Source organism: Boleophthalmus pectinirostris, unplaced genomic scaffold, assembly GCF_026225935.1.
Source record: "Boleophthalmus pectinirostris isolate CB_2022bp ecotype Guang Dong unplaced genomic scaffold, ASM2622593v1 HiC_scaffold_12, whole genome shotgun sequence".
Lineage (NCBI taxonomy): Eukaryota > Metazoa > Chordata > Actinopteri > Gobiiformes > Gobiidae > Boleophthalmus > Boleophthalmus pectinirostris.
The window spans coordinates 5,310,122-5,333,319 of NW_026571018.1; positions in this window are offsets into that span (position 1 = coordinate 5,310,122).

Sequence of the window (23,198 nt, forward strand, 5' to 3'; positions counted from 1 at the left end):
GCTGTTCCAGAGCCAAGAAATTGGTTGGTTTAAGTCTTTATTTATTTATTTAATTTATTTATTGTGCAGTTACATGGAGCTCGAGACGCGACAGGAGCGGCCGCCGTCACCACCGCCAACTCTGTACAATACAATACAAAATGAAAACAATTACTATAAAAAACAGTAGCCATAATCACCACCAAAGAACATTCTAACTACAGCACTTACATGTCACTGTGTCGTGCTGTAGAAGGTGTTCGACACAGAAATGTAGTTTCCACTGAACCTCGCTCTAAGATCAATTGTGCTGGAAAACCTCGGGGCAGTTTGGTGTAAACTAGGGTTGTTCCGAGCCAGTGATTGGAAATCGGCGCCAATCACGCAACTGTGGACTCGATCCGGACTCGGCCATTATGGTCCGATCAGGTATCGGATAAATAATATATGTATATAACACACAGCGCACACAGAACACAACAGTTGATGTTTTTTTTCTGAGGCGTGGAATTTGCTCAGGGACGTCCAGTTAGCGCAACTGTCTGTCCCAGCTCCTGCTGTACTAGAGGTGCCCCCGCGCTGGGACTTTTGGGCCGTGCTGTACTCAGGCGCTGCTACCTGGGGTTCTGTGGCCCGTGTTCACACCTGCGCAGCCGATGGTGTCGTCTCATGTTGTGCAGTGGAGCTGGCGCTTTTGGCAGAAAGGTGGGTCCAGCGGCATGGAGTGTCTATTGAGCGGTGGGACCGATGCTGCAGTGCGCGCGACATTTGATTTTTCACAAATTCAGCCCAAATACTACACATGAAATCAACACAATCTGATCTCCGCACACACATCCTGGATCTTATTCTTTGCTCTTAGTTCATTTCATAATGTTTTATAGAAGTATCGGATTGGGACTCGGTATCAACAGGTACTCAAAATCAAATGACTCGGACTCGGGGGCAAAAAAATGTGACCAGGACATCCCTAGTGTAAACCATCAGCAGCTCGGCCCGTTGCCTCTCATAGGGTCTCTTCCGTGCTCTCTTTTATTACATGGCTTCAGTGAAAACAACATATTAATAAAGTATTGCAAATGTAACCCACATGAGACAATGGTCTACTAAGCCTGTGTATGTAGTATAAACACAAACCTAACACTGTCCAGTAGAGTGTGCTGTTGCGCACTGGACAAACTCCTTGTGTTGGTGCTGAGCAGAGCCAGTAAACAGGAAAAATAATGCACAATATTCTAGTTTATGATCATGAATATTTTGTCAGAAAACATTACTTTACATTGTGACAAACTCGTCTGAGCCACAGAAGAAACCAATCATTGAGAAATTTCTTGTGGAAATCCTGGCGAGTGTACAACATGTTCAGCTGTTAGCATGATGCTGATATTGTGGTACGGGCCTGATTATACTGCCAGATATACAGACTTGCATGATCTTGTGTTCATGTTTGACCTGCTTTGGTGCGTTTTCATTGTTTATGTCAAATATAGTTAAAAACAAAAACAAAAAAACCCTAAATTTTTCATCCTTATTACTGTTTATTTTGTACGATCATTAACGAAAACAAAAAAATCCTTAATTTTTTCATTCTCATTACTGTTTATTTTGTACAATCATAAATGATAAACTTTTGTGCCTTCTTCATTAATATTATTAGGTTGTACGACCATAAACGAAAACAAAATATCCTTAAATTTTTCATACTCATTATTGTATATTTTGTACGATCATAAACGATAAACTTTGTGCCTACGATAACATTATTATTAGTTTGTATGACCATAAATGAAAATATGTTTCTGCATGCATGTATATGTGTGTTATGCATATGTGTATATGAAAAATGACAGGTAAGCACTCCAAAGGTGATATAAAAAAAAAAAAAAAAAATTAACCACGTGATTATGTAAAACAATTGGGGTAGGACCAGTGTTGGGAAGGTTACTTTTAAAATGTATTCCCTTACAGATTACAGATTACATACCCCAAAATGTAGTTTGTAATGTAATCCATTAAATTACTTAAAGTGAGTAATGTAATCTGAATACTTTGGATTAATTGCTTTGCTGTAAAGAAGCAAAGACGAGGAAATTGTAACATAAGTCTGTTAAAAGACAATAAAAAGCCCAGTCTTTACTGAACTGTATTAAAAATATTATTGATAGAAGAAGAGGAGACATGGTCCACGCAACATGATTTAGACCAGGTTTAGACCTGGTTTAGACCTGGTTTAGACCTGGTTTAGTGTCCGGCAATGAGTGGAATTACTGAAAAAAAAAAAAAAAAAAAAAAAAGGGAATACCCCGAAATGTGAAAACAAGAAAATACCACCGTGTAATCCATTTATTTTAACAAAGTAACTGTAATCCAATTACCACTCACTGAAACAGTAACTGTAACTGAATACAGTTACTCATCATTTGTACTCTGATTACGTAACTCTGGTACATGTAATCTGTTACTCCCCAACAATAGGTAGGACTCTATAAGTTTTTTAAACTTTATCCTCCTCCATTTGAGCACCAGGTCCCAAATATGTTCATGTACATATCACTATTTGTGTTATTGTTTTTGAATTTTGGCTCAAACAAATAAATAAATTAATGAACGAATGAAAAAAAGCTAACAAGGTGGGACATGGACAATAATGATTCATTCTGATTTAGAAATCATAATGAATCATGTTACTCAAAGTACACATTACCCTATTACCCTAAAAACATGCAGTAATATCACATTGCCTAAAAGTACATATTTATTTACTTTGATACGACTGTTTTTACGTGTGGATGGTAAACTCCATTGCAGTTTATCTGAGGTCTCACAATAATAAGACCTGGAAGAGACTGTTTACTTTCTGCAGCCTTTGTGTGCGCTGGTTTTAAAGAGATCTTTGAAATCCTGACGGTGAGAGCCTTATGCAGAGAGCCCCGACCATGAGACTGTGAGAGGTGTGTGGACAGAGTGGACCAAAGCATCAGCAGCAGAACGGTGACTGAACTCAGACTGGATCCAGATAAAACTCAAATACATTTACATTTACCAGCTGCAACTAAACGTAAAAACAACTACCTATATTTTTCTGACTATAAGGCGCACTGGATTATAAGGCGCAATATCAATAATGTTGAATTCTCTTGTCTGTTTTCATTAGTGACGGGCGAATGGAGCCTCGTGAAGCATTTACACCTCAGTCACAATATTGTCTCAAATGGTTCGACGTGTCTGAGGCCTTGGAGAAACATTGACCTCTACTCAGTGTTGGGGAGTAACAGATTACATGTACCGGAGTTATGTAATCAGAGTACAAATTATGAGTAACTGTATTCAGTTACAGTTACTGTTTCAGTGAGTGGTAATTGGATTACAGTTACTTTGTTGAAATAATGGATTACACGGCGGCATTTTCCTGTTTTTACATTTTGGGCTATTCCCTTTTTTGTTTTTGTTTTTTGTTTTGTTTGGTAATTCCACTCATTGCCGGACACTGAACCAGGTCTAAACCAGGTCTAAAACCAGGTCTAAACCAGGACTAAACCAGGTCCAAACCAGGTCTAAACCAGGACTAAACCAGGTCTAAACCAGGACTAACCAGAACTAAACCAGGACTAAAACCAGGTCTAAACCAGATCTAAACCAGGTCTAAACCAGGACTAAACCAGGACTAAAACCAGGTCTAAACCAGATCTAAACCAGGCCTAACCAGGACTAAACCAGGACTAAAACAGGACTAAACCAGAACTAAACCAGATCTAAACCAGGTCTAAACCAGGACTAAAACCAGGTCTAAACCAGGACTAAAACCAGATCTAAACCAGGCCTAACCAGGACTAAACCAGGACTAAACCAGGACTAAAACAGGATTTATCAGAACTAAATCATGCTGTGTGGACGTGTCTCCTCTTCTTCTATCAATAATATTTTTAATACAGTTCAGTAAAGTCTGGGCTTTTTATTTTCTTTTATCAGACAAAACTTCTTATGCTAAGATTTCCTCGTCTTTGCTTCTCTACAGCAAATCAAGTAATCCAAAGTATTCAGATTACATTACTCACTTTCAGTAATTTCCTGGATTCCGTTACAAACTACATTTTGGGGTATGTAATCTGTAATCTGTAGGGGAATACATTTTAAAAGTAACCTTCCCAACACTGCCTCTAGTGGACAAATTTAACCAGGCGTCTCAGCATCGATGAAGTATTGTTAGTGTAAAACAATACTTGTGTGTAGAGCAACACCGAACCTAACAACAACAATAATAATAATGATTTAAAATAATATGTAAAGATCAACATAAATAGCATGATGTAAATAAGAAAACAGGTGACCTTGTTAAGTGGAATTAGATCAAAGTGATCCCAAACCATGGATCACGTTTTTCCACTTGTAGATGCCATCGAAAATGAAACAAATGCCAAAAGTCACCAAAAGTCACCAAAATCACACAATACTCCTCACTACCCAACATTTTTAAGAAATATTGGTGCATCTTTTATACTGTAGCAGTTTAGCTCTTAGTCAAACCACGGAAGTGCGCTGAACATGCTGAAGCACTCTGAACCAATTCAAACAACATTCGCTGAGCCAATGAAACGCTTCGATACACTGAAGCGACTGACACACAGAGCGAAGCAGTAGGGGGAGGGACTGACACTTCGGTCACGTGAGCGGCTGCTGCGAGACGAGCTCCGAGGCAGCGCTCCGGAGCAATTTGTTTCAGAAAGAATGAGACGTGCTCCAGAGCTCCGACTCATTTGCCCATCACTAATTTTCATACATAAGGTGCACCAGATTATAAGAAGCATTAAGCAAAACAAACTGTCAACACTTGAGACTGATCCCTTAGCCCAGGCGTCCACGATCCATCGGCAGATCGTGGCGTGATTCACTCAGCGTGTTTTATGAATGTGAATGTGGGTGGATTATTTAAGTTTAGATTTTTATTTCGTATGAAGACGACTCAAATATATAATGTGTTTAATGCAGCTTTGCGCACATTTGTTTACATTTTACAGAAACAAAACTTAAAACCACATGTCTCATTTGCATAAACCAGGGGTGCTCAATACTTCGATCGCGATCTACCAGTCAATCTCCAATTTCATTACGGCCGCTGCTGTTGATAATAAACTTGTAGCGGGTGCAGGAGCGTGTGGGGCGTCTCAGTGCAGCCTGTGCGCTCATTTGAAACCTGCGGAGACTCTACGGCACATCACAAACACACACGCTCCCTGTGCACGGCTCGTCTGCAACAGCGTGTGCCCTCGTGTACCAGCGTGCATCACAGGGCAGGTTCAACTTCCTAAACATCCTACCTGTCCATCTGCCTCACGTCAGCACGCCGCCCCTCGCCTTTTCACGCTCTCGCTCCTTCCTGCGTACAGCGAACACAAGCCCCTCCCACAGTGTGGCTGATTAGAAGAGCAAGACCAAACGTGAAGCAAAAACCAGTCTAAATTTGTGTTCCAGTGTTGGCACAAAGCAGGTCTACAGCATAGAGCGGATCTACAGAACAGACCTACTGCCACATTTGGCTGAAGTTTGTCTAACAAAAGTGCACAAATGCATCTGTGTTTGTCACGATGTGCGTTTGGTTTGGTAAACGTGCAGAGGCTGGTAAATATCACTGCAAAACCAGAAAAGAATGCAACTCCAGTTTGGAACTTTCAAAAACAGGTTTAAAAATCTTCCTTCACTTTTTTCACAGTTTTGTGTAAAGTGCCAGAGGAAGTTCTCTTAAAGAAGAGGTTCTCAAACTGTGGGTGAGGGTCCAAAAAAGGGGCACAGAGTGTTTCAGTGCAGTTTGTTTGGCTTTGTATTAGGTAGATCATTATGACTTGGTCATTTTGTAAGTAGCTCACATGCTGAAAAAGTGTGAGCACCCCTGGCATACACTTTAAGAGCTGAAAAAAAACCCAGCTCGGTCCTTGTGCCCTCATGTGGTTCAGCTTCTGTTGGACTAACTTACTCCTTGCTCTGACACTAAAATCAAGTGGTGAGGCTTCGTAGTTTACCAAAGTCGTACTAAAACATTTTGAGAGATTTTTAAGCACCACGTACCACATAAAATGAGTTTGAGGTCAGTAAACACAACCAGAATTAATTACATAAAGCACACCGGATTATAAGGCGCGCTGTCAATTTTTGAGAGCATTTAAGAATTTTAAGTGCACCTTATGGTCCAAAAAATATGGTAACCAAACTGAACGCTGATCATCATTTCGGGGAAAGATTTATTTTGGGGTTTAATTTAATATTTTATTGTACTTTTATTTTCTAAACATTGTACACCTCCAAATGTGCTTCTTTTCTTGTGAAGTAATAAATCACCCATTCATCTTCAATCTTGGCCAGTTTTTCATCTCCTCTAACGGAGCTTCCAGATGTTACTTCTCTCCTATATGCTCCACTCATGGGGTGTTTGTATGCATTGTGAAGAGAGTCTAGAAAATAAATAATGCAAGTACAGCTAATCTTTTGTTATAATGAGATGCAGACAATGGGACTCATTCAGGAATCTTTTCTTGGTAGCTTTCACTTCCTTCCACAAGATGTTGAGCGAATTCTGCGTTAGATTCACAAAACGCTCTTACGAAGCCAAATCCCTTCTTAAGCTGGCGCCAGATTCACCACCACCCGGCTACAAACACCTCCACGCTCATTTACAATTAATTTACATAGAAAATGGGTATGTATTTGATTAGAAACGTAGTCTGAACTGCTGAATATGGGTTTGGTATTATGACGTATGAAAGTGCGAGGGAAAGCGCGAATGAGAAAGTCAGGTGGAGAGCGTCTACAGGCTACGGCTCTTTTACAGCTTCTGCAGCTTTGCACATCAAGTTGACTGACTCACTCACTGTTTTACCCTTGGCTTTTAACACAGTTTGAGGGTTGATTTTCTACCTGTATTTGTATTGTGTTACAATTTACCTGTACCTGTCACTGTATTTGTCACTGCTTATCTGTTTGTGTGCAGCACTTTGGTCGACCGTGTTGTTTTTAAAGTGCTCTAGAAATCAATTCAATTCAGTTCAATCTTTATTAAGAACACGTAATATCTGGTTCATAGTATTAAAAAGAAAATAGTAAGAATGAAAAAGTGAAATACAGTGCATGTTATAATGTTTACAGACAAGAGCGCCAGTGTCTCCACAGCTCAGAGGTGAATCTGACAGAACTCCTCACAGGACACACTAGAGCTTCAATGATTCGATTGCTCAGATTCATGGCTCTACACCTAAATAAATAAATACAAGATCTGATCAGGGTCTCACACCACAATTTACAAACATTTCACTGGCGCTACAGAACCTCAGCACTTTCAGAAATATTCTCAAAGAGTCGTTATAGGCCACTGTCAAACTCTGCAAACTCTTTTTCTTGTAGTTGCGCAGTATAAAAGGGTGAGCAAAAACATTTAAAAAGTGCAATTTTGACATCACTGGAGCACATGGAAAACTTGCGGACAAGCATATTGGCCTGAACATAAAGTTTACACTGCTGCCTATACATGTGTCTATCATCTTCACTGGTGACATAATGTCCAAGATATTTGACCTCATCTGTGAGTTGGAGGGCACTCCCGCACAGAGAGAAAACAGGAAAGGATAGCTTTTTGTCCTCTTTTGTTTTAACAATGGTAACGTGACTTTTCAGAGCATTGTACTTAATGTCATATTCAAAGCCATACTGAGAACAGATATTTAAAAGCTGCTGCAGACCTGCACTGTAAGGGCACAGTAGGACTAGATCATCTGCATACATTAAATGGTTATACAGATAATCACCAGCAAAACATCCAGTTTTACATTCATTCAGCTGCACAGACAGGTCATTAACATAGATATTAAACAGAAGGGGAGACAGGATTCCACCCTGGCGAACTCCATTACTGACCCTAAAAGAGTTAGAAGTAGAATCACCCCATTTCACTGCATGGACTGACAGGTATACCAGAAAATAAGTATTTGGTATATGAGGTACCCTGGAACACAAATAAAGTCAACAAATAAAGTTGAGTTAAGTTAAGATTTCAAATGTCCAACATCACATGAACACACTCAGTGAAGGAATATTTAAGCCATAGTTGTCAGTCACATTTACCACTCTTTCTGCGTGGACCAGTGGTAAATAACGAGGGACAGGGGCTGCATAAGGGTGCGCTCTGGTCATGGGGTCAGGGGATTGATGTTGGTGTTTAGTCCAGCTTGGTGACCAGACCTAGGGCTGTGACAGAGGCCCATATGGAGGCACTGGGGCTGGGACAGACTGAGGCTACAGTTAGACTGCAGCCTGAAGTGACCCAAAGCTAATTTTTTCGCCCCTATGCTCCTGTATCTGATCTTTTAATGACAGTCTGAGCGACACAGATCCGATTTTTTCAAATGTGACCCAGGACACTTGGATATGTGCTCCTAAAACTGATACATATCCGATCTTTCGACATGCGACTTCAGTCTGAACGGTCAGGTCACATTCATCCCACCTACACGTCAGGCTCGGAGTCTCATCCATGGAGGGAAAGCGAGGTTAACGAGTTTATTAATATTTGGGGGGATCACTATGTTCAAGCCAAATTGGAGGCGTCTAATCGGAACCAGGCAGATTCTGAAATGTTTGCCTATGAAATGTTCTGACTACAGGTGGTCCTGGCTCCAATGTCAACGAAAAATAAAGAGCCTGCGAGACAAGTACAAGGAGACTAAAAACTTAAACAAACGAAGCGGCCGTGGATGTGTAACCTGTCCATTTTATGATAACTGGACCGTATTTTGGGAGACAAGCCCAGTGTTTAGGCGACTTCCGGAAACACTGAGCACGATCACTGTGTGTGACGTTGTCGTGTCCTCCAATGCGCATGTGGGACACTTTTGGGGTGTTTAAAGTTCACACTGAATCACATACAAGTCACACCTAATCGGAAACGTAAACGGCCTCGCAAAAAAAATCGGACTTCACAAAAAAATCCAAACTGGACTGTATTTTGGGAGACAAGCTCAGCATTTTGGCGATTTCGGTAAACACTGAGCATGCTCGCTGCATTTGACGTCCTCCAGTGCGCGTAAGGGACACTTTTGGAGCGTTTAAAGTTCACACTGGAGATCACATACAAGGTGCATTTAACTGGAAATGTGAACAACAAAAAATCCAAATTGAGCATTAAGCCCTGCAGTCTGAACTTAGCCTGAGACTCATTGCAGTCTGTATTAAACGCCTCAGAAATATTGGATCACACAGTAATATGTTTATAGGAAATAATTTAAAAAAAATATATAACTCACAATCATGGAGGAATTTGAATTTTTTGTTGCATTATCAGAGTAATAATATTCTAAAACTGTAGATTTTTTGTTCTTACGCATGCTCCTGAGTGTGCATAAGATTTGTTCTTCCAGACGAACATTTTGAGTTAAGAAAAAGTTTTGTGAATGCCAAAAATGTTCATAAAAAGGCCTTAAGTACATACATACATTGTTCATAAGAATGTTTCATGAATGAGGCCCAAGGTTTTTCCACTGCTGCAAAAATTCACTTTTAAGTTGCTGGTACTCAAAAGATCACAGTTGTTTTAGCGACCTTTGAAGTCTGTTACATGTTTGAGGAAATTTGATCAATGAAATGTATAAATGTATAAAATAAAGCCTTTAAAAGAGAACACAGAACACTCTCAGATGTGCAGGACTCTTTAAACATTTCAGCTCAAACAAAGTCAGGTTTTTAAATATATAGAGCCAATACTTGTGACTCTAAATTGTACCATTATGATGTATTTTGATGTGATTCTTGATCCGTGAGAGGAGCTTTCTGAGGTTTTCTGACATGGGGACCTCTTTGAACTGCCCCCAAACACAAAACTGCCACAGTCTGAGAAGAAAAACAGAGCTCTCATCAAACATGTGTTATCTACCCACCAACCTACAACAGCCTAACAAAGATAATCTAATCTCTGTGGCACGACTTTGTCACCAAGGAAGTGAAATTAAAACAAACACCAAGCTCTCACCTTCTAGATAAGTCTAATCAAAGCAGTGTCAACATGGAGCCAACATCTACAGCTAAATCCTGCTTACAGGTCCACAGCTATCCTCGTCTCAGGGCCTGTTCGCGCGACGACGTCTTTTGGTTGAAACGGTGAAGCTTGTATTCATTTTGGTTGTTTGTCCACACAGAGTTTTGTTTCGGATGGGCGAAAACAATGATTTTTGAGAACGGGTTTTAGAGTGGAGAAATCTGAGAACGCCGGTGTTGCGCTGTTGCGTGGACAATAGGGATGGGCATGTTTAGTCGATTAATCGATAATCGATCATTAAGAATTTCATCAATTACGTTCATTTTTAATCAACAAACCGAATGTTGGTTGCTGTGCGTAGCGTAGGGTGACCAAACGTCCGTGTCTGGGGACAAACGGGGGTCCGTACATGTAGCTCTCTGCACTCAGAAGGAGCGAGACAGAAACAGCCGGTCAGTCTGCAACGTGCTGAAGCACAAATGTGTATTTAACAATGACTTGTACAAGAAATTCCCTGCTTTCCGTTCCAGTCGGGACAAGTGTGAGGCCATGTGCACAGTGTACAAAGCAGCACATATGTTTTGGTGTCAAGTGGGAAAAAAGTTCACCAGGACACCGAAAAACATTAAAAAGCTTTGCCAGGTGAGAGTCGCTCAATGACGAGTCCCCACCTCCCTCCCCCCGTACGGTGTCCTGGTTTTGACAAACACCAATCTGGTCACACTAACCTGTATTCCACTGAGTCGTGTCCTTTAGTCCAACAAAAGTTGAACCGCATCAGCGACACAAGAGCTGTTTTTTTCTTCACTTATTTTTTGCAAATTAGCGATGCGGTTTTAAGTTTTGTTTCTGTGAGACTTGTGCAAAACTTCATTAAACACATTACAATGTCAAACGGGGTGATGTGGCTCTAGAGTCGTTACGGTCTATTTGTTGTAAAGTTGAAATTATTTATGCAGATTAGTAGTGCAGATAGTAATAATAATGATGACAATTTTAATATAAAAAGGTTAACGATTAATCAATCGTTAATTCTTCCGATGATCACCATCACCATGCCCATCACTAGTGGACAAGAAAACCACAGATTTTGAAAATCTGATGATATCGCGACTCACGCTGACAACATGCAGATTACGCACATGTGTGTGATTGTGCACGGGTAATTAAACTGTTGGATTTTGTTTTGCTTATTAAGTTATTCTAGTCATTTTCATCCAAATCGTATGACTAAAAACAAAAACTTATGTTTAACTTTGGCAAAACAAAACAGCAATATTTGTGGGATACATCTAAAATCAGCTAAATTACCTTAAAGTAAAACAAAACAAAACAAAACAAAAAATGTGATGAGATATGCATTATTAAATATTATTATCATTGTTAACACATACAGGTGAGGCATATGTATTACATCGTTTTCACTCTGTTGTCGTCTGGATCTGAATAATTATTGATCCAACACCTGTGTGGATGTGTGTGTGTTTTTTCAACCCGCGAAAAGAAAAAAAAAAAGAAAAATCCAGGGGAGTTGTCATGTGGATGCAGCCTCAGTATCTCATTGAAATGTACGGGGTTTGGATAGTGCAATTATTGTTGAGTCTTTAACAGTACAAAGTAAATATCGTTGTACTCATGTGGTTGAACTTTGATCCACTTTAAAACACAAACTTAACATTTGTTTAAAGTAGAGTGACCAGACTTTCAAAATAAAAAACCTGAAACATCCCTGGTTTGGGTTGGTAATAATAAAACTGTGAAACAAGTGTGTAATTAAGGAAAATTGTTACGCACTCAGCATTAATGTAAGTCAGTATAGTAATATTTTCTTAGTGTTTTTGTCATTTTTAAGCAGATTTTCTGTATTTTACCTAAACAAATGACAATGTATGCCTCTCTTTACTGTTGGCAGGGATTAGATTGTTTAAAAACAGGGACACCTGGGACATTTCTTGTATAAAACTGGGACAAATCACTGGTTTTATATAAATCTGCTGGGACAGGGGACATGGGGCTCTAAAATGGGACTGTTCCTGGTAAATAGGGACGTCTGGTCACTCTACTTTAGAGCTAATGATTTCCAATGAAATCCAAGAACTAGTATCCAAGTTCCAGTTACTTTAAAGTTACAACTCGTGCTGCTGCTTCTTTAATGATATTGTGTATCAGTATTATGCACTGTTTGACATTTAAATGATGAATGAAACATGATTACTGACTTTAGTACGATTAAAATGCCAATACTAATTATAATATGAGCTATTGTATTTTTCAGACTATAAGGCGCACTTAAAATCCTGTAATTTTCTCAAAAATCAACAATGCATGTGTTTACTGACCTCGAACTGATTTTATGTGTTACACGGCGCTCAAAAATCTGTCAAAATGTTTTAGTATGACTTTTGTTAACTACGAAGCCGCACCGCTCGATGGATTGTTGGAGCATTACAGCTTCTGTAGTCAGGAGCCTCGCTGAGTTGTGTCCTTTAGTTCGACAGAAGCTGAACCACATCAACGCACAAAGAGCTGTTGTTTTTCAACGCTTATAGTTTATGCAAATTAGTCATGTGGTTTTACGTTTCATTTCAGTAAAATGTAAACAAATGTGCGCAAAGCTGCATTAAACACTCAACGTATATTTGAGTCGTCTTCATAGGAAATTAACAAAAAAAATAATAAAAAGTCTTAAATTATCCACTCACATTCACCAAGACAGGGAGGCAACGCCGGGCGAAATATGCCACGATCTTCTAACGGATCGTGGACATCTGGGCTAAGGGATCAGTCTCAAGTGTCGTTTGTTTGTTTCACTTAATGCGCCTTATAATCCATTTGGCCTTATTGTCAGAAAAATACAGTATTATCTTTTATTTATTATCAGATACTCAAACACTGATAATTATGATTCAACTTGTATTTATTTATATGATGAATCATGATTCAAAATAGTTTATTGACGTTCACATGTTTTATTGATTTGGTCTTGTTTTTGTAGAGGCCAGGTCAGAGAGAAAACTGTGAACTAAGCCGAACTCAACATTCCTTTCTTCAGATCAGCTCAGATTCCTCCTGGATCCTCCTTGACCCTCCTCTGCTCTGTGTGGCTGGTGGGAGGCTCCTGTATCTGCCCTTTACTCTGAACTTTTTTGTACCTTTGACATTGTGGCTCTGCTCGAATCTTGGACTCTACTGAGAACACATGATGCACACTATTGAAACCTTTACCATCACATGACCATTTGTTTGGTCATTGTTCTATAACAAATTATTTTTATGGCATTGTTACCTGGTTGACTAACAATCACTGCTATTTATTTTTAACTACTGTTGCAATTTTTTTTCATGGTTTGGGTGTTTCCTGCGACTTCCTGCGTTGCATGCTGGGAATTATTTTGGTCGGCAGCAATAAACACTAATTCAACATGACAGACGCTCGGAGCGAGAAAGCACGTAAAGGGTATTGATCCCGGTTATTTATCCACTCTAACGGCAGAGGACGGAAGACGATTTGACCAGAAATTGGTCATAAGCATCGATGGAGCCAAATCACCCTTTTCAACCCCGACAAAAGGTGGACCAAACCAAAATTTCTGGTCAGAATCGCCAACTACCTGGTCAAATATTCACTTGGGTGATATCCACAATGACTTGGTGGAAACTCCTGGGCCATTCACAGCAGAAAAGATGAAAACCTCCAAGAGTCTCGATGTGTTGTTGAACTTGTTGGAGTCCACGGTTTGTTAGGATCTTCTACATTTGCTCTGCGAATGTATGAAAGACATTTCATTCGCGGTTAGCGGTTCTTCACTCGGAATACGAAAAAGACATTTTCCTTCTTCCGTGCTTCTATTTGTGCATCCGATAATGCAGCAGGAATTTACCATTATCGGGGAGAAATACACGAGGTTACGCACTGTGTTTGACGCTATCATGTTTCTTGCCTCCGACCAAAATATATCCCAGCATGCAAAGTGGACTTTTAATAACAATGACATCAGCTGAAACTCGCCTATATATTAAAATATTCACACTGAAGCCACAAGAGGGCGCTCTAGTCTTGTGTGTCAGTATCTGCTGCGCCTATTACTCCTGTACCACTGTCATGTGACTCTACTGTGCATGTCTCCTGCAGAAAGAGCCTCTGTCCTGCTGCAAGTAATGAAATATTCAGCCTAAAACAGTAATTGAGCAGCAGAAAGAAAGTTTGGAGTGAACGAGAAACTTGTGAGGGACTGGAGGAAAGTGGGGATGGAGAACACAGCTTCACGCCAACCGGGAGAGTGCGACATGTAACTTTCCTGGAAGTAACTGGATGGATGGACAAAGCCTGGACTTCAGTGACACCGAAACCATCCTGTCGGGATTCAGAAAGGCCCCAATAATTCTAACTGGAACTGATGCTGAGACTGATGACAGTGACACAGAAGAGGAAGCGGCGCTCTGTTTACCTCCGGAGGAGCATGGAGCTGCTCAGAAGTGACACCGAGGATGAAGAATTGAATGGATTTAGTGATTTGGAGTGAGATGGAGAGTTTGTTAAACTTGTTCTGTTCTGTTGTTTATGTTATAGTTTATCTGAAGAACTGTTCATATGTGACGTTAACAGTCTGTTGTTCTCTCTTCTATTGTTATTACTAGAACTTGATTTTCATGCTGGTGCGACTTATACTCCGGAGCGACTTATAGTTCGAAAAATATGGTAGTTGCAACAGGGAAGAGGAAGAGGTGGAGGAATATTGTCAGATTGGTGTTTAAGCCTCCCATTTATTCAAGCGCCCAAACAAACCTTACTTTAACACCTGACAGTATAAGAAAAAAGTGTTTTTGCTTTGTTTTGTTTTGTTTTTCCCAATGTGCAGTTGTGTGTGTGCCTAGATTTGTGAGGTGCATTAAAAAAAAAAAAAAAAAGGAAAGATTTGGGTGCATGAGAAGCGGGATAGGTCCTTGTTTTGCCATATTTTATTCTTTTTTTGTATTATTATTGATTTATTATTGTTTTTCTTTGTTGATTGACTGAGTTTAATTATTTGTTATTGTATTATATATGTTTTTTAGAATTATAATATTAGAAATAAATGAATTCTGTTGTTTTTGTTGACCAAACATGAGCACAATTTGTTCTCAAAATCAGAACATTTCACACTACTTGTATTAATCTCACATTTTTAAGCTTCTGTACTTACATTTTATTCTCATAATACTTCTGCTTGAGTAGTTCTTTGCTTCTTTCTCTGTATTTTTATTTAAGAAACACATTTGAGTACTTCTTCCATCACTGTTGAAGGTTACGATGAGTAAGTTTTTGAAATCAACACATTCCAAGGTCCAGCGTGAGGATTTTCTGTTTGGATATTTCTTTCAAAAACATTAAAACTCCCTTAGTTACATTGGCTCCTTCTCTGTGCTGTGAAAACTAACAAAAAGTTCTCATGACAGCAGTGTGGGTGAAGAGCCAGGAGAGGCTGCACATCGATCTCATCTTGCACTGATAGTTTTGGTAAATGGTACTCAAAGGGTTTTACAGCAAGGAACAGCTCACACATTCACACACCAATGTCCACAGACAGTGGGGGCGAGGTGGGCTAAGTGCTTTGCGAAAGGACACAACAACAACATTCATCTGTGGGAAATGGAATTATTTGGATCTGACCGCTCAACCAATGATGTTTATATTGAGAGCGAGATTCAAACCACCAACCTTCAGATCAGTGGTGGACAGTGGTTGAGTATTGAGGTTGTTTCGCTCGTACTGTATATTTTGTACTTATTCAGTCAAAATGTGTTGACTTGCTTAATTTAAATGCTTACTTGAATTATATATAAATATAAATATATAAATGGTGGTGGGTCTCTCTTCTCATTCAGCTCGAGTCGTCTACCAGAGGCCTGGGAGCTTGAGAGTTCTGCGCAGTATCTTTGCTCTTCCCAGTACGACGCTTTTCTGGACTGAGATGTCGGTTGTTTTTCCTGGTATCTGTTGTAGTTTCTTCCAGTTTGGGGGTTACAGCCCTGAGTGCTCCAATCACCACCTGGTATTTCTCTAGTTTCTCGTGTTCCTTTTTCCTGATATTACCATAGCTTAGTATTACGATGTCCACCTCTGCTCTGTTGTTCATCCACCACCACTATGTCTGGTTGGTTCGCCATCACCATCCTGTCAGTCTGTATCTGAAGTCCCACAGGATTTTGGCTTCGGTTGTTCTCCACAACCTTTGGAGGTGTTTCCCTTCTTGATCCTGGGGTTTCCAGCCCGTACTCTGCACAGATGTTTCTGTACACTCTGCCCGCCACTTGGTTATGTCACTCCATGTTTGCTTTCCCTGCAGCATCTTACACCCTGCAGTTCTGTGCTGGACTGTCTCAGGAGAGTGCTGGGTCTTGCCTGGTGTGGTAGATCTGGGCCTCTATTCCTTGAGTGCCCAGGGCCTGCTCCTGCCAGGATGAGCCTCTTTGTCCTTCAGACCAGCCCTTTCAAGCCATTGGTCGGATTTCTTGATATATATGTGACTTGAGTCAGACTTGGTTTCTCCTAAAAGTAAATATGTTTTTAGAAAATCCTTTTCTCTTCACAGTTGATAAATGTGGTGCTGAATTTTACAGGAACAAACTGGAACATTTCCCTCCCACTTCTGTTTGTTACTTTGGATGTAACTGAAGTACTGTGAAATGGTCTCCTCAAATGTACTACAGTAATATACAGTAATATACAATACAATATACAATACACAGTACAATACAGTAAAAGAGAGGGAACTGCATAGAACATGATCCTTCCATTTCAGAGCAGCTTTCACGACAAAATAACTGTTATCAAGCACTATTAAATCTTTATTCTTTCTATTCTGACTGTAAAGGCCAGGTCAGATCTGTGGAGAGGCGACCCCGGTCACAGTCAGAAAGCTTGTTTTTCTCGGTATTTTTGAGCTACAATTGAATAAATGTAAGGCAGAGCTGTGGGACAAACAAGTGACAGGCCCCTAAACAAAAAGTTACATAGTGCAGCTTTAAATTCTCTAAAAAAATATAGGAAAAAGTTATATCTAGTATCTTTGGAGTCTCCAGCTCTATCCGTTCCGGCGTGTGCCCCCGTCACCCCGTCTCAGTCTACAGTGCGCACTTCTGTTTCACTTATAGCACTTGAGCTGCTTTTAGTCACACTTACCTGCTCCCTCTCACCTCGCTGCGCTCGCACCGCCAGCACCGCCAGCTTCACACCCCCACCGAGGCTCCGGCACCTCCACTTATTCACAGTTGACTATTTATAATGTTGCAAAGCTTGTGTGGAACTTGCCTAAGCCTTTTCAGTTAATTAAAAAAACAAAACATTTACGCCACTCATAATCAGAATGTCTGTTTTTTCAGTTTTTTTGAGCTGTAAAACCATCTGTAATTGAATAAATGTAAGAAATTAGTTCAGATTAATGTCAAACTATGGAATATTCTAAGAGCGACGACATATCCATAGAAACAAGCAGGTTTATTATGGATAAAATGGAAGTGGGAGCTAAAATAAAGACGAAAGACTTTTAAAATGTCAACAATTTCTTACGATAAAAGCAAATCAAATAAAAAATCTATACTAAAATTGGATAAAAATAAAATGAGAGAAGATAAAAATACTAAAAAGGTGAGGGGCAGCATCTGGAGAGGCGGATCTTCTTCGGGGCAAGTGAGGGGCGCATCTCATTTCTCTTTCCTCGCTTCCTTCTCCTCGATTCCTCTCCTCGATTCTGCAGAGACGAGGAAAGGAGTATAATAATTAAAGGGACAGTTTGCAATTTTGGACATGGGGCCTCATTTCCTAGTGGGCCAGAATGTTGGAGACGTGTGGAGACACTTTTTTAAAATATTCCATCCAGTGCTTGTATTTGCAGAGGTCACTGGTGCTAGGCAATGGTCATAGTTATCCTGTTCTTTCTGTGACAGAGGGATGTTCTGCTGATGGTGAGTCTGTTCTGTGTTTCTATCGTGTTGGAGATGATTCATGTGAAACATTTCAGAGATTATACGTCTGTAGCTCATACACACAGACATGATGTATATATGAATGGACATATATTCTAGCCTCTTAGTGTTTTGTCGGTAAATTACTTCGAGGCACATAGACCTACATCGGAGTATCAGCATTTTCAGGTGTCCACACAGTGATGGATCAGATCTGTACTCCGATGAATTTGTGGGAGCAAGTGGCACTAGATGTATACGCACTCATTATAACATTTTAAATATTTTTTATCATTCTTTTGTTGAAAGTTTGCTGACCTTTTCTTTTATCTGTTGGTTTTATGGATTATCTGTGAAAGACAAGAACAGTCTGAACCAGATTGTAAAAGTTGCAGCAAAATCAGTGGTGTTCAGATGGAGGATTTGGCCTCTGTGTGGAGACATCGGGTGTTACAAAAGACTAAGGCCATACTGAGCCTAACCATGTTCTGCACTCACAGTTCATGAAAATGTCCTCTGGAAGGCGCTATGTCACCCCACAGCAAAAGACTAACCGTTACGCCAAATCTTTTATTCCTTCTGCCATAAGGATTTTAAATGGAAAGTGAATTTGTTACTGTGTCCTTGATGCACTGAGGTTTGAACATACGGTGTGTTTTTCTTTCTTTTTTTTAATTATTTATATTTATATATTGTGCATGACCAGAGATGTGCGAACTGAATTGCCCTTTGGGATTAATAAAGTTGCTGATTGATTGATTGATTGATAAACAATGCGCACCAGATCAAATATAACACGCTTGCAGACTGACACGCAAGTATTTTATGAATTTAATTTTCTGAGTTTTAGAAAGACAGATATTTTGTTGTAATGTTTTGTAATGACTTTCAATTGAAATTCAAGCACAGGTACATATCTCATGTTATTTTTTTCTCTCCACTCCATCCATCTGCTCCTGGTCCGGCCATTCCGTCAAATTTTAGAACCCTTTGTGGCCCCTGAGCCAAAAAGTTTACCCACCCCTGCACTAGATCGTTCCGTCTCTGGTGCTGTTTTCAATCAGGTTAGTGTGGACGAACACTGCATCCGCAACGAAAATGACTCGAATACATACTAGTGTGGACGGGGCCTGAGAAGGTCGAGTGGGGGCATTCGAAGATTTGGCGTGGAATGCCCCACATTATGACATCGTACTTGGTTTTAAAGGCTTCACTTTTTCACTTGAAAACTCCACCAAGACGCCTTCACGCAAACTCTTCAAAGCTCGGGTCCAGAGGATTAGCTGAGAAGAAGAGCCCCGGGCCGGACATCAGGACAGTCAGGACCAGCTCAGCCTCTGTGACCCCAGCAGCTCTGAGGAGGATCTGGAAGGAGGACTCGAGTTTACAGAGAAATATATAAAGTATGTCTAAGAATCCCTGCTTAGACTGCTGCCCCCGCGACCCGGCCCCGGATAAGCGGAAGAAAATGGATGGATGGATGTCTCAAATATGGAGGCATATGAATGAATATATGATTTGTTTATTTTGAGCATTAATCTAGGATCAAGATAAAGACGAAATACATGAAAACACTTTGAATGTATCACCTATGCAAAATGTCTTTAAACTAAAGTCTCTTGGCTCAAAAGGGAGTGGGATGAAGTCATACTTATTTTACTCACCCCCGTGTTAAGCATATAAAATACATGTCCGGTATGTTTCCTTTACATTAACTCAAGTCAAGTCACATAATCTCATAATATTCAGAAAGCCAAAGTTATGTTTGAAAGTGAAGAAGCGCTAGACTTAGACTTAGACAAACTTTATGGATCCACAAGGGAAATTATTTGGACACAGTAGCTCACACATATTATAATACAATAACAAAGAGAAGAAATATAAATGGTAATAATATATTGTAAATAAGAAGCAAAAAAGGAAGAGACGCGTGTCAAATAAGACATAATTATATAAATGTAAATGTACAAGTCAAAATAAAATAGAAAGATAAATAATAAAATATAAAAGTTTATACAAGAGATATAAAAATGTATACAAGAGGTCATAGGAAGACAATGCAACAATGTGATTATGTTATCTGTTACATAAGGGTGAGTTACTGTACAGTTGTAGGGAGTATTATCTGTTACATAATCATTTACTATAAAAGATAAAAGTTCTAATAAAGTCTCCACACATTCTCAACCTTTTAAATGATTTTCTCAGTTTGTGAAATCCAGGAGCAAAGCCAAGACCCTGAACATAACAACATTCCTCCACCAGAAGGAGGCCAAAAATCCTTTTTGCCAGTTTTTTCAAGACCGTCCCAGCTCCAACATCCACGGCAGCACCATCACACGCTGAGGAGGCAGAACTCCACACACGTGTCTGCCGCCGTAGACAGTGAGGAGGAGCCTCTGTGTAGGTGGCAACTTCCCAGAAAGTACTTGAGTGTAGGTCACGCCCACAGAGACTTTAGAACATCAGATAACTGTTACATGCCAACCCACAAGTAACAAACTAGCTACTGTCAGCAAGTTAGTTTTCATGGCCAAAAAAAAAAAAATCAAATTTTTAACTAACTAAATACTTCCTAAAAGGCCCATATTACACTTTTTTTGATGCATGTTAACCCTTAAAAACCAACGGCATCATATACGATACCGGTGGACATGTTTTACATAACCGGGCACAACTTTCCAGGATAGAAACTTACTTTTTTCCTTGAAAAGCTGACAGTTGCTACCCTGATTCATCAGCCAGTTTCAATTCGTAGAAACCGTTTGACCTCGCAGCATTAGGATTTGTTCACTTGATGGTAGACAAATACTTTTTTTATTTTTTTATTTAACCAATCGCTGCTATTTGGTCGTGACATATGTAAGACACCAAATCCTGTAGGAAAAAGGACAATAACGTCTTTCCCTTTGATAAAATTCACCAAACATTCTCTTTGTTGTGGCTTTAAATCCTCGATCTCGGGAATCGTAGAGTTTGACGTCATGGCTTCACAGCTCTTCACTGATTGGCCGTTGCGCGTTCTACAATTCCCGGGGTTCTTGCAAACCATCTAGTGTATTTTGATTCCTGACCTAGTCCCTGGAGAGAAATGAAATTGAGCAGAGGCACTAGGTGGCGCCAGCCTGGATAGACAGTTACTGGCTTTCCCAGCATATTTCTGGCATTATCCTCCATCCCACACACGCTGCATGATGACGTAGGGAAAACGAGTGTCCAATAGGAACTTCGTTTTCCACCAAACTCCTGCGCTCCGTCCATTTTGATCAGCCCAAACTTTGCCAAAGAGTGTAGTGAGTCAAAATGGTCGACTGCTCTGAGCGTCTGTGTTCGTAACAATTGAAAAAGCCGCTCTAAGTGCACTTATTTCTCAAATAAATATCAAATTACATATCTTGGTCTGCGTAATTGTGCATCCCTTGTTATTTTTATTTGAAAAGTTTATTAACTGTACAAATCCAAATGTAATAAACACAATGGAAGGAAGTGATGTAGCTCTGTGACCTGGACCTGACACCAGCTGTTTCCACGACTGACACCAGGAAAGTCAAGAGGCCATTGCACTTCTTTGTTTTGTTTAGTTTTTTTTTTGTTTTTGTTTGAGGCAATAAGAATTTTTTTTAGTTTACTTATAGACTTGATATTTTGTACTTTTGTAGCTAAGGCCCTAAATTAAACATTTTTTATGTCAAAAAATTTGGTTGTACATGTTTACTGTGTGTTTTGTATGAAAGAGGGTGATTTTTATTTTCCTTTTCTTTTTTTTTTCATTTGTATTTTTGGTCCTGTAGCTTTTATTACCGCCATATGACACAACTACAGAAATAACAGGTTGTACTGAAAAAAAGGATGTATAACACTTCATTAGGGGGTAAAAGGGCGAATGTGAATAGCAAAATTAAGAAAAAAATCCAGGCGAGGACAAATGTACTAAAACTGAGCTTAACATGTTGTTTCGTTTTCAAAACCAGACCTGGAATTGTGTTTTGTTTCACTCAAACACACATTTTTAACACACAAACCCGGCATATTAAGGCTGAGTTTTTCTCTCAAACAGAAAACACTCCAGCATATGAAGGGCTCCACTTTAAACTCCCTATATTTTCAGTACAATCATTGGATTATTTCAGTTTCGGCTGAACCAAAGGTAAAGTGGAACAATGCATTTTGAGTTTTATAAAGGATTTCTCAAACATGTGAATGAAACAAAACACAAAACACAAAACCCGACTCCAGGTGTGTCTTCTAACATGTCTTAAAGCTCACAAGAGTTAGTTTTGTGTTATTTAGGAGCAAAAAAAGAAGATGCGCGATGACTGAAACCTCCATGAATAAAACAAAAGTCCACTCCAGGTATGTTTTTATGGTACATACTAATCAAATACAAGCACTTGCCCTTGGACCTGAGCAGTGGATTATAAAACACGCCATGTCTTGAGTACATATTGGCATAGTTGAAGTGCATACGGGTTACCACGGAAACCCATAGGGACACTACACACGCACAATCATACTGTATTACTTATCATTAATATTTATACATCGACTCACTTGGTATTCAAAACCTATGAGCTGTAAGCGCATAGGCCTAACCACTGCCTCGCTCTTGACTTTAAATAGACTGCACCAGCCATTTCTTATTTCAGTCAATAATTTGCTTTCACTCGCAAGAAAATGTCCAATATAAACAAGACATCACTGTGTTTGCTTTATTTCACAATGATTTTTTATTCCGGGTTAGGAAATGACTGCGAGGGTTTGTGCGACGAATACTACACCACAAAAAAAAAGCTTGGACAAAATTTAAGATATAAACACTTAAAACAATCAGAAAATGACATAAAAGTAGTGAAATTATATGTCCGTGCAGCAAATAAATTTTACTTGACAAGTTATCTTAAAATAAACGACCTCTAGACTAGAATTAAGCTGTCTCAGAACTAGTAAGTAGATAAAAAATTTTAAAATCTTGGCCAGATCAGAGAAATTTGCAGTGTACTACTACTACTACTACTACTACTACTACTATCCAATCCACTTTATTTATATTTTCACAGTTTCCAAAGTGCTGCACAAATACATGATAATAACAACAATAATAAAATAATGGTAAAATAAATGCACAGATTTAATCATACTAAATTCCGGACTATAAGCCGCTGCTTTTTTCTCACACTCTGAACTGTGCGGCGAATATATGGACGGATTCTTAGTTTGGCACATTGTCCATTTATATAAACGGTCTATGGTTTATCGACACAGC